Genomic DNA, 14,041 nt, shown 5'->3' with positions numbered 1-14,041 from the left:
AAGCGACGAATACTTAAGACAGTAGGAAAGAGAAGGAGCTTGTTGGGAGTTATGAGGGGGTCCAGCTGTCAGTTGAGCGTGTGGGACCCGCGTGAGCTGTGAGTTGTGCGATAAGAATTTGTGAAAGGACTTTAGACCTGTTTCTGGTCAAGCTTGTTTTAACTTTTCCGAATTTTTTTTATTTCATTCTTTTTGAAGAGTGGAATGCAATAAAAAGTTATTCTCTAAATTGATAAAATAGGAAATTAATTATTTATATAACTAATGGTTAGTTTGGTATTTGAAATAGGATTAAATAAGGAAAATTCTTTAAGGACCCAAAATATGGGACTTAGGGAGACAAGTGAGGTGTCCCCCTCCTATTGGATAATAAGTTGGTCATCATTAATGATGATTAACTCATTATCCAATAGGAGGGGGACATCTCACTTGTCCTCCATATTGGTCTCATTAATGATGATTAACTCATCAATGGTCACATATACCAATACAATCAAACGACATAGATCAATCATGGATATGCAGCATGAAAATTACATGCAATGTGATCAGTACATGTCTATTTTCAACTGGCCCTACTTTAGTGAGATCAAAACAAAACATAATGTAACAGAGTGTTTGAACTGAAAAAAAAACTTTATTCTGATCAGACAATACAACCTAACATAAAGCACAACTATTACAAACTCCCACTAAATCATGATATCCTCAAATATCACCACACCCATATGAGCGATGTGCTCATGAAAGACCTTGGGTGGCAATCCCTTAGTAAGAGGATCTGCTATCATGGAGTTTGTCCTAATGGTGGCAATCCCTTAGTAAGAGGATCTGCTATCATGGAGTTTGTCCTAATGTGCTCTATGGATATCTGTCCACTCTGTACCCTTTCTTTCACAACCAGGAACTTAATGTCAATATGTTTTGACTTAGTTGAGCTCCTGTTGTTATTGGAATACATTACTGCAGATTTATTATCACAATATAACTTTAGTGGTCTTTTCATATTTTTCACAATGCGCAGTCCCGTGACAAAATTTTACAGCCATATTCCCTGATTGGATGCCTCATAGCAAGCTACAAATTCTGCTGCCATAGTGGAGGAAGCTACAAGTGTTTGTTTGACACTTTTCCATGATATAGCTCCTCCTGCTAACATATAAATGTAGCCTGATGTAGACTTCCTGCTATCTTGGCATCCAGCAAAATCAGAGTCCGAATACCCAATGACCTCTAATTTCTCTGATTTTCTGTATGTGAGCATGTAATCTTTTATTTTTTGAAGATACCTCATAACCCTTTTGACTGCTATCCAATGATCCATATCAGGGTTGCTTAAGTATCTGCCTAACATCCCAACAATGTACGCAATATCCGGACGCGTACATACCTGAGCATACATTAGACTTCCTACAGCCGAAGCATCAGGAATCTTCTGCATTTCCTGAATTTCAAGGTTACTTTTAGGGCACTGATTGAGACTAAACTTGTCTCCTTTAGCAACAGGGGTATCTCCCGGTCTGCAATCTTGCATGCCAAACCTTTTAAGTACTTTATCGATATAGCTCTTTTGTGATAATCCAAGTATACCTCGAGAGCGATCTCGATGTATCTGGATTCCTAATATAAAAGAGGTGTCCCCAAGATCTTTCATCTCAAAATTCTTTGATAGAAATCTCTTGGTTTCGTGCAACATGCCTATATCATTAGTGGCAAGCAATATGTCATCGACATACAGAACCAGAAAAATATACTTAATCCCACTGAACTTGTGATATACACAGTCATCAATAATGTTCATCTCAAAACCGAACGAGATAATTATTCATTGAAACTTATGATACCATTAACGAGGAGCTTGCTTGAGTCCATAGATGGATTTCCTTAATTTACAAACCATATTTTTCGGGTCTCCTGACACAAAGTTTTCTGGTTGTACCATATAAATCATCTCATCAATGTTTCCATTGAGAAATGCAGTCTTAACATCCATCTGATGTAACTCAAGATCATAATGAGCAACAAGTGCCATGATTGTTCTGAAAGAGTCTTTCGATAAAACCGGAGAGAAAGTCTCTGTATAATCAATGCCTTCCTTTTGAGTATAGCCTTTAGCCACAAGACGTGCCTTATACCTCTCCACATTACCATTTGCATCCCGCTTGGTTTTAAAAATCCATTTACAACCAATTGGTTTTGCACCTTCTGGCAATGGGACAAGTTCCCAAACCTTATTGTCTTGCATAGACTTATACTCTTCATTCATGGCATCAATCCACTGTTGAGAGTTAGAACTTTTCATGGCCTGAGAGAAGTTGATTGGATCATCTTCTAACATTCCACTACTTTCCTCATGTTCTTGGAGAAATACAATATAATCATCCGGAATAGCATTTCTCCTTTCTCTCGTGGATCTCCTTAATGGCATTGGTTCTTGAGATTGTTGAGTTTGTTCTTCTGGAACAGGGAGTTGTTCAACATTATCATCTTGAGGTTTCGGATTTACTTCTTGAGCAACAACAAGTATAGGAACCTAAATATTGTCAAAAGTAACTGTATGGATTAGATCTGATGCCAATTCCTCCTCAAAAGCAATGTCTCTAACCTTATTTTTCCCCCAAACTCAACATCCTCAAAGAATGTTACTGTTCCCGTCTCAAAAATATTTTTTAGTGTGGGATCATAAAACTTATAGCCCCTAGAGCGTTCAGAGTACCCAATAAAGTAGATGCTAATTATTTTGGAGTCCAATTTTTTTTCATTTGGCCTATAAGGCCTTGCCTCAGCTGGACATCTCCAAATATGTAAGTGCTTTAAACTAGGCTTTCGACCAGTCCAAAGCTCATAAGGTGTTTTAGCAACTGCTTTACTTGGTACTCTATTCAGAATGTAAGCTGCTGTCTTTAGTGCTTCTCCCCAGAGTGACTCTGGTAAAGAAGAATGAGCAATCATGCTTCTTACCATATCCTTAAGAGTCTTGTTTCATCTTTCAGCTACATCATTCATGCTAGGTGAACCCGGCATGGTATACTGTGGGACGATACCGCATTCCTCTAGGTATCTAGCAAATGGTCCTGGACGTTGTTCACCTGAACCATCATATCTGCCGTAGTACTCACCACCACAATCAGATCTAACGATTTTAATTCTTCTGTTGAGTTGATTCTCAACTTCAGCGTTATAGGTTTTGAACATGTCCAGAGACTCAGATTTTTCATGAATGAGATATAGGTACCCATAACATAAGTAATAGTCTATGAATGATATAAAATATTGTTGACCATTCCAGGATGCCATAGGAAATGGTCCACAAATATCTGTATGTATCAGTTCTAAGACATCCGAAGATCTGTTGGCACATAATCTCTTAACTTTGGTCTGTTTTTCCTTGATACATTCAACACATACGTCGAAGTCCAAAAAATCAAGGGAATCCAAAATACCATCAGACACAAGACGCTCAACTCTACCTTTTGAGATATGACCTAAGCGTTATGAGAGGCAATTGTATCAAGCAAATATAGGTTGTCATAAGTACTCAAGTAATCGGTTCCCACAATATTTGAATTAAAAGATAAACTGAATTGACTGTTTCCAAATGAACAAGAATAACCTGATTTGTCCAATACAGAAACAGAAATTAAATTCCATCTAAAAGACAGAACTACAAAAGTATCTTTCAAATCCAAATAAGAACCAGTTCCTAACAGTAACCTAAAGCGCCCAATTGCTTCCACATCTACCGATTGACTGTCGCCCACAAAGATGTGTCTTTCAACATCACTTGGCTTTGGGTAGCTCAGGCAACCCTGCATAGAAACACTTATGTGAGTAGTAGCACCAGAGTCTAACCACCAAGTGTTTCTAGGTACTGAAGCTAAATTAATTTCAGAACAGACCAAAGTAAGGAACGTACCCTTATTAGCACGCCAGGCGTGATATTTGGTACAATCATTCTTTACGTGTCCAGGCTTATTACAGAAGAAACAACCCTGATTATCCTTATGTTGTTTCTTCTGAATTGGACCCTTAGCAGCTTCATTATCATTCTTCCTTTTCTTGCCGTTATCCTTAGAGGCATAGGCCAAATGAGCACTTTCTGTCTTATCTTGCTTCAACCTGTCTTCTTCTTGCACACAGTATGAAATGAGCTCATTTAGAGTCCATTTCTCTTTTTGACAGTTATAACTGACCTTAAACTGATTGAATTGTGGAGGAAGAGACAATAAAACCAGATGCACCAATAACTCATCACAAAGATCAAGTTTCAGTGCCTTAAGCTTTGAAGCAATATGAGACATTTCTATAATGTACTCCCTGATATTTCCTTTGCCCTTATACTTTATTGAAATCAAGCGAGCTAAAAGCGTGCTTGTTTCTACCTTATCGTTTTTCGCAAAACGTTTCTCAATTTCGGCAAGGAAATCTTTAGCCTTAGTAATCCCTTCGGATTCTATGCCTCTGAAGGCTTCCGGAACGCCGCGCTTAATGATCATAAGACTCATGCGATTTGAACGCTCCCACTTCTCATACTCCTTCTTTGCATTAGGAGTGCTATCCGTATTGAGAGGTTGGGGTTGTTCAATTCTTAATGTAAGGTCTAAATCCATGCAGCCAAGAATAATTAATATGTTCTCTTTCCAAACCTTGAAGTTTGTCCCATTTAGCATGAGAATTGAATTGATGTTAGCAGAAATTGTTACAGCAGATGTATTAGCTGAAATAAAACAAAAAATGCTCACATTAATAACCATAATTAATAATTAATAAAATTCAAATAATGGTAAATCCCATCCAAGATATCTGGCACAACATTAATATCAAGTCTTTGGACAGTAATATTAACTTATAAGTGATACATTGTTGCAACGATCAAACATTGATAATAACTCATGTCAAATAATAAAACTATCTTTGGATCGATTCATTATTCACATGTAAACCTTTTAATTATCACACGCTTATCATCGCAGATGTGTATACAGTCTAAATAAATATTAACCTTCCTTTGAGCCGATTAAATATTTACACGAAAGCATACACACAAACATCTCACATTCCTCATGAACAATCTACACAAGAGAGGTTACTTTGGCAACTTCTTATTTCAATTAATCAATTGGAGTGAGAGACAACCTTAATACCTTAGTGTCATAATATTTAAATTAAATAATTGATTAAAAAACCAAATTGAATTTAAATTAAATTAAATTAATTTAAATTTTCATAGCTTAAATAGGGCCTCATTGCTTAGTTAGGGCCCATAACTTAATTGAATAAATTAAGTATACCAAAGTGGACCCATAATTTAATATAAGAAGCCGAGGCTTAACCATAGTGAACATGAAGTTCGCTTGACTTCGAACGCGAGGTTCGTCTGTATTGAGTACGAGACTCACCTAAGCACGAACGCGAGGTTCGTCTGAAAATGAACGTGATGTTCAATTTGAGAACGAACGCAAGGTTCGTTTGAAGAATGAACGTGATGTTCAACTTGAGAATGAATGCGAGGTTCGTTTGAAAAATGAACGTGATGTTCAACTTGAGAACGAACGCGAGGTTCGTTTGAAAAATGAACGTGATGTTCAACTTGAGAACGAATGCGAGGTTCGTTTGAAAAATGAATGCGAAGTTCGACTAAAAAATGAACGCGAAGTTCGACTGAAAACGAACGCAGAGTTCAACTTGAGAACGAACGCGAGGTTCGTTTGAATCGAGCGCGAGGCTCGCCTGAGAACGAACGTGAGGTTCGACTTAAATTGAGCGCGAGGCTCACCTGAGAACGAACGTGAAGTTCGTTTAAATTGAGCGCGGAACGTGAAGTTCGTTTAAATTGAGCGCGAGGCTCACCTTAGAACTGAGCGCGAGGCTCACCTTAGAACAAACGCGAAGTTCGTTTAAAGCTTTCAAGCCTCGCCAAAATTTTGAGGTAACCACCTCCTTAATTTTCGCCACGTTTTCACGCACAAACCCTAATGGTTTCAATCTGAAACCGCCGCCGTCATTGCTCCTGCACCCAAGGTCGAAACCCTAGGGTTTCCTGACGCTGCCGTCGCCGTCGGAGTCGAGAGCGAGGCCGCCAGCGAAACTTCGCCGGCGGGGAGCATGAGACCGAAGACCAAACCCAAAAAATCCAAAAAATCCTCGATTTTATTTTCAAAACCAGATCCAGAATTGGAAAAATTAAAGGATGATTTTATTTTTTTACTGTTCATCCGAAAAAATAAAAAAGGTACTGTTCATCCATGAACAGATCTGAATAATACAAATTAAGATCAATGAATCCTAATTTTAATCTTAATCTCTTAGAACAAATCAATGTGGCTCTGATACCACTTGTTAGATCTAATAAAAACTTGAGATCTAAATCTTAAAGCCATGATTAATTCGAAGATATTAACAAGAATCAAAAAGTGCGGAAGCATATAAAAATCTGATTAGGGTTTTGATGATCTTCTAACCTTAGGGTTTCTCTAGCCAAATTTCTCTCTAGATGGGGGTGAAGAGAATTAGAGAATGTTACCCTAGATTAGGGATCATAACCCCTTATTTATAGGTGTTGTACATTTGTAATTTGGCCCCTCATCAAATTACAATTACAACCTGGTATCTGCACATATAACCCCATGATTTATTTAAATACCCATTGACCCAAATTAATTGATCACTTCAGTGGGTTATCCTGAAGGATAGCAATACACACAGATTAATCATATGTGCCCACAAATAGATTTAATTAGATTTAAATCCAACAATTAGTAATTTGGAGTTTATATGGGACAGAGTTCCACACGTAAACTAGAAATTTACATTTTACAAAAAGATGATTATGATTCTCATTCTCCTCACCACACAGAATACACATGGGATCTACCATAATCCGTTTTCTGTTTCACCTATCCTTAGTGTTAAGCTTTTTTTATTAACCAATCATTATCAAAATCTTTACTTTCGAAGGAACTGGGATTGACCATAGTTTTTCAAACCCACATCTCACACCCCCATCCATAAGAAAGTTATGAAGAGATTGCACAGAGAAAACAACTTTATTATACCGCCTCCATATTCTAATGTCTTCTCCTTCACTCATAGCCACTTTATTCACTTATTGTAATAAACTCAAATATTGGACCAACCATGTCCCCTTACAGCTGCTTGATGAAAAGAGATCGCCCAAACCTAGTTATCACGCAACTTCTTCAGGTAGGAAATTAAAAAACACTAGCTTTAGGATTCTCAGCTAAAGCATAAAGACTAGGAAAAAACACTAGCTTTAGCCTTACACACCCCCATCCCAAGCAGCTAAACTTGACTCTCTTGCACTATTTATATCACCAGTCCAAAAAAATCTCTTCCTCGCTCTATCTAATCTATCACAAAGCCACTTTTAGTAATCCGGAAAAAAAGAGAGACAAAGGGTCTCCTTGCCTATTTTCCCTCTTAAACTATTTTTATGTGCTCAGTGTGATCATTTTATGAGCATACAAGTAAATATTTAATAGACTAATAATGTCATAGTGTTTTTTTTTTTCATTTCTTGTATATTTTGCAATTAGAAAATGAGTTTTGAATTCATAAAACAAGGTTAAAGGGTAAAAGGTAATGGAAGAAAGTAGTTAAAATAATTTTAGTTTGGGGGTAAAATGAGATAAACTAATGAAAACTCATACAAAATGCAAAAAAAAAAAAAAAAAAAATCTTACGTAGTTAGCTTGTTAAATATTTAACCGTAAACTCATAAAAATGATCACATTAAAACTCTAAACATAGTTTGAGGGATAAAATAGAAAGATTCCTATTATGTAGGAGGGTTATTTGCATATATACCCATTAACTCATGAGTATTTCCAAAACTATCTCAAATTTAGTATTTGCAAAACTATCCCTCAAATAATCAATTTTCAAAAAAGAAAATGTCCTTAAATCAATCAATCATCAATTTATTGGGCTACCCCTCAAATAATCAATTTTCAAAAAAAAGTCCCCAAATCAATGATTTGTTGATTTTAAGTGTTTTTTTCTTCCAAATTTGATAATTTGAATGGTAGTTTTGCAAATACTAAGATTTGGGTATAGTTTTGCAAATATTCACATATATACTTGAACAACCCAAAAATAATTGTACTACTCTCGAAATGAAATTGTAAAATTTTGGAATTTTATATGTTTATACTCAGGTTTTTATTTAATGATTTTTTAGGGTCTTAGAAGAATGAAAATTCTATTGTCTCTAGAAGGAGGAGAGCTCCGGGGGATCTTGAGTGCGAAAGCATGAGGTCTCGAGCGAGGGAGAGAGGGTAGGGGGTTATTTGGGAAGTTACAAGAGCTGTCGGCTGAGGGGATGGGCCCGCGTGAGCTGTGGGTGACAAGTAGAGGGATAAGAATTTGTGATAGTGTTTAATGCCGGAAAGTTGGCCAGATACTAGCTTTTGGGCATTTATTTATTTATTCATATATTTGTGCTTAATTTAAGACTAATGAGAAGGGAGCGTGCGTTGAACGTGCTTGCTTTTATCGTTAAGTTGAAAAATATATATATAAAACACTAAACAATACATATATACATATAAAAATATTGAAGAGTTTCGAGAGGATATGGATAGCAAAATGTATATACGACTGGAGAATTTCAGAAAGGATCATAATCAAGTCAGATCTCCGTAGGTAGTTACCATTTGACAATTTCTACGATACAATGAAAGATTTGTGATGAGGTGATTTGTATTAATATTAGTCGATAAAACTTGAAAGGTGCTATGTTTCTTCGTCGTCTTCATTCTTCTTTTCATCTTTTCATCAAGTTCTTCAACAACTTTGGGCACCATGTATTGCCACCATGTAAAGTTTTTATCTTATGGCATGTTTGGATGGAGGGTAGAGAGAGGGAAGGGAAGGGAAATTTTGTTTTAACATTGTTTGGAGGTTTCATTTAGAAGGATAGAGGAGGGGAATGGAGGAGAACTTTGGCCCAAATTCTTACACCCCAAATTGGGGTGTAATGGAGGGGAAGGTAGGGAAGGCAATTTATGCCCATACCCATTTACCCATCTGGCCCACCCATTATTTGGCCCGCCCAAAACCCACCCATTTAATTAAATGGGTCTAAACGGGCGGGTGCATTTTACATCCACTTAAACGGGTCTAAATGGGCATTCTATACCCGCCCGCCCGCCCACCCGCCCAAAACCCTAAAATCCCTTCGTTTCTCACTTTCTCTCTCTGAGTCTCTGAGTTCTTCCGCCGCCTCAATCCCAGCCTCCTCCGCCTCCTCCTCCGAGACGGTCCGCTTCGTTCGTCCTCGACAAATCCCTAACCTGAGACCTAGCATCTCCGCCTACTACCAGACCCGATCCGTCGTGGTTGTGTTGTTGTGGTGCGTGCGTGCGTATGGTTGGTTATGTGATTGCTTGGGGGTGATTTGGTCATGGTGGGGGAGGGGAAGGAGTGTGGATTTGGTGGTGGTGGTGATGTAGGGTGAGGGGGAGGGGGTGGGGGGTGGGGGGTGTGGAGTGTGGTGCATGCGTGCATGCGTGCACGCGTGTATGTGTGCGTGCGTGCGTATACGAGTATGTGCATGTACACGTATGAGCATGTACGCGTACATGCGCATATGGTGAGAAATTGTGCGTGTACGCGTATTGTTGTAAAAATTATGCGTGCATGCGTTGTTAGGGTGTGTGTATGCGTTGTTGTAAAAATTGTGTGTGCGTGCGTATAATACATAAGAATATGCCATGATACTCTCTTATTGCTATACTTGAATGTCATGCCATGTTGTTAACGTTTGATTTATAATTGCAGGCCGGGACTTCTAGACAAGGTGGAGCTGGTGATGAGGATGATGATCAAGAGGACTGATTTGTTTTTTTACCTTTGAAAACAATGAATGAGTGTGTTGTATAAACAATACTTATCATGGTGTGTACTGTATAAACAACGCTTACTATGTTGGGATATTTTAATTAAATTATGTGTTATATATGCGTGAGAATGAATATTATACTGCTGATTGAACAGGATTTTAAATTTATTATATTATTGTACAGGTTTTTTCAATTTTCAAATTATTTTTTAAAAAAATATTGGAAGCTTTTAGCAACGGATTATCCGTCGCTAAATACACTTTTAGCGACGGAAAATAGATAATATTAACGACGGATTTTCCGTCGCTAAAGTTAATAGCGACGGAATATTCGTTTTTTTTATTTTTTTATTTTTTCAAAAATAGTAATTAGCGACGGATTTTCCGTCGCTAATAGTTATTAGCGACGGATTTTCCGTAGCTAAAACATGTTTTAGCTACGGAAAATCCGTCGCTAATAACTATTAGCGACGGAAAATCCGTCGCTAATTACTATTTTTGAAAAAATAAAAAAATAAAAAAAACGAATATTCCGTCGCTATTAACTTTAGCGACGGAAAATCCGTCGTTAATATTATCTATTTTTCGTCGCTAAAAGTGTATTTAGCGACGGATAATCCGTTGCTAAAAGCTTCCAATATTTTTTTAAAAAATAATTTGAAAATTGAAAAAACCTGTACAATAATATAATAAATTTAAAATCCTGTTCAATCAGCAGTATAATATTCATTCTCACGCATATATAACACATAATTTAATTAAAATATCCCAACATAGTAAGCGTTGTTTATACAGTACACACCATGATAAGTATTGTTTATACAACACACTCATTCATTGTTTTCAAAGGTAAAAAAACAAATCAGTCCTCTTGATCATCATCCTCATCACCAGCTCCACCTTGTCTAGAAGTCCCGGCCTGCAATTATAAATCAAACGTTAACAACATGGCATGACATTCAAGTATAGCAATAAGAGAGTATCATGGCATATTCTTATGTATTATACGCACGCACACGCAATAAGACGTCTTTAATTTTGTTGTGTTGATTTCATTGTCTACATTGATCATGCGTCCTTATCTGTATGCTTTCAGACAAGTGACCTGAACAAGGCCTTGAGTCCAAACTGGAACATGTGTAAGTGTAACACTAATGCTGATGTTGCATTGCAAGCTGATAATAGCAAATTGGCTTACTATGCTTTGGAATTTCTTTATCGATGGTTTCTCAACCTTGGACCCAGTATGCCTCAAATTGGCTTACTCTGTATATCTAATCAGGTTGCTCTATGAAGGCCTCTCCTTCAGCTGTCCTTCTTCTTATCTGTCTTTACTATTACTGATTTCAATAAGCTCAGTTTGATGATGATGGCTTTTCATAGAGCAAAACTTTGTTGTCTTGTGTAGAGAAGCGGATTGATAATTTGATAATTGATATGATTCTTTTGTTATCTTTTAGAATTGCCACATAGTATCAGTAGTATCTTGGTGCACGCAACGCGCACTTGACTTGAAAATTGGTTATTTGTTAGTGTTTTTTTTTCCTCTTTTCGTTTGGGGTTTTCCCAAATGTGTGGGCATTGGTTTGGTTTTTCCAATTGTGAGAACATTTCCATTGGTTTCAAAGTGTGAGGCTATTTTTGTGTTATTATTTCTAATTGTGAGGTGTTTTGAGTTTTTGCCTCTATCAAGTTTAATGTACTCTTCCTTTGACTTGCTTATAAAAATTTAGATTCTAATTATTGTTAAAATTAGGTTGTAAAATATATTTCTTAGTTTTTGAAAAAAAGAATTAATTTTGTAGTAGTTTGATATTAATTAGTAGATTTGTGAATATCTAAGAGTAGTTTGTGAATATTATATAAAATTGCCTTTAAAATAATATAATTTCTTGGTTTCTGAATGAAATATCACTACATTTACATACACTTTTTTTAAGGTTGTCCTGATTTTGATTGTAACATTGTATCAAGTATTATGAAATTAGTAATATTAAGAATCTTCCTCGAATTTTTGAACCAATGTTTTGAATTGTAAGGTTATAAGACACTATATGCTTGAGAACATAAAATTCTTTAGTTATTATTCGGCTAATTCATAGCATGAAATTATTCTAATGTGATTTTAAGTTTTGGATAAATTTGTTAGCTCTATCTGAGCGTGTCCTGTAATATATGTGTATGTAGTGGTGCATGCTTGTGTGCATGTTTCACAAGCATATGGAATCTGATATATGCAACATAGTTTCACTCTCGTGTCTTGATTTTAAACAATTATTGTGTCCACTGTCCACCATCTTGTCTCCATTTTAAAGCATCATATCCACTAATGATAGTATTATTCACTCACCGCTTGATCAGGCTGCTGTTTCCGACTTGAGAAAGGCACATAAATTTTCTCCAGAAGATGAGACTATAGCAGAAGTTTTCAGGTATGGAATCCCTTTTGTGGGTGGGATACTTTTATGTACTATAAATGCACTATTTTTGTGATATCAGTATGTGTGATTCTTGTGTAATGATTTAAAGTGTGAATACTTTTATGTACTTGTATGTTCAACTAATCCTACAATTAATTAGTATATGAGAAAGCAAAATTTTTGAGCTTTTGCCTCACTTTTACACTACACGTACAAATACCAAGAAGGATTTCCCTTAAATCATGAGATTACAAATATTAAGTTCTTTATATATTAATACAGTTCCCATGGTTCATGAACTTTACTTGGTTAATTGTTTAATTTGATAGTTTGACTTAGCAATCTCATTAATAGTTTATATATGAAATGTTCTTATGACTCATGCCGCGTAACACTTAACTAAGTTGATAAACAGGGTCATTCAACTGCTGCTGCAGCAAATGTTCGAAAATTGAACAATTAACCAAGTAAAGTTTCATGATTTTTAGTTGCATTTGGAGCTGAAGTTGCTGTTGTTGCTGATGCAATTCTTGTTGCTGCTGCAGCTGTTGAAGATGATGTTGCTCCTCTAACTGAAGTTTCAAAAATTGCTCCAACTCTGGCATATACTGGTTAACTGACTGTTGATGCTGCAGAGAACCTTGAATTTGTTCAATAAATGGCACAGACGAATTCTGACGAGAAAGCAAGCGCTGCTGCTGAAGCTGCTGTTGCTGTTGCTGCTGCTGCTGCTGCTGCTGATCTTTGTTTCCTGGTCTTTTCTTTCTTCTGTCATGATCCTGTTCATGCCTGGACATTTGAAAGATGGGAAATAAGTAGACTATGGTTGTGCTATTATTTTGTTTATAGACGAACTTACTACTCTTCTAGTTTATCAAGTAATTAAGTAGATTGTCCTTACTAATCGTGATCGTGTTGCTGATAGTTATGATGGCGTTTATATCAAGTTATTGATCTTATACAGATCCTTGCATACCTTGTGTTTTCTATCTTAATTCATTTAAATATACTCGTAATTTTGTTGTTATTGATCTTTTGGTTTTTGGTTTGGAAATTTGAGGTTAATTTTGCAAATGTGTGAGGTCTGTATTTTTATCCATGCTTGTAAATGGTTCAATCATGAATTTGTCTGCATTTGTTTATCTTTGTTTATGTTCCTATCTTTGTTAGTATTTTATCAAAAACCCCAACAAGTTTGCAAAAAGCTCCCAAAAAGTTTGTAAAAAGCCCACAATAGTTTACAAAAAAAAACCCTAAAAGTTTACAAAAAACACCCTAAAAGTATTATACATATATATGTACTATAGTTAAATGGGCAAATGGGCCACCCGTTTATTAAATGGGCGGGCAAAAACCCGCCCATTTAAATAATGTTAAATGGGCCATAAATGGGTAAATGGGCAAAACATGCCCGCCCATTTATGGCCCGCCCATTTAAACCCATACCCACCCATTTAACATCTCTAGGGGAAGGGAAGGAAGTGGAATTTTTCCCCTTCCTTCCCGTCCCTAAATAAACTCCCAAACACACTTTTAGACTTTGGAGAAGTCATTCTTAAGCTGATTGTATTATTTTCGTTTGACTTTGGATAAGTCTTTCTTAAGTTGAATGTACTGCCTTTTTCTTTTTTGCTTTGCTTCAGCAGTCTCATAAATTAGTAATGTCAGCAATTCCTTCCTGTTATGAGAATCACAAATAAAATATGGACCATATTTTTGTCTCTTATAAGTAGATGCAAATAACCTTAGATAAAATATT

At 36.3% G+C, this 14,041-nt stretch overlaps 1 long non-coding RNA gene across 1 annotated transcript; it reads left to right on the top strand.

The window, feature by feature from the left end:
- On the top strand, nucleotides 10,578-13,013 carry LOC109843527. The gene is made up of 3 exons (XR_002247707.1): nucleotides 10,578-11,106; nucleotides 12,224-12,294; nucleotides 12,771-13,013. It is a non-coding gene; the product is annotated as an uncharacterized LOC109843527 (long non-coding RNA).

Source organism: Asparagus officinalis, chromosome 5 (assembly GCF_001876935.1).
Source record: "Asparagus officinalis chromosome 5, Aspof.V1, whole genome shotgun sequence".
Taxonomy (NCBI): Eukaryota; Viridiplantae; Streptophyta; class Magnoliopsida; order Asparagales; family Asparagaceae; genus Asparagus; species Asparagus officinalis.
This window is presented reverse-complemented; position numbering and strand designations above follow the sequence as displayed.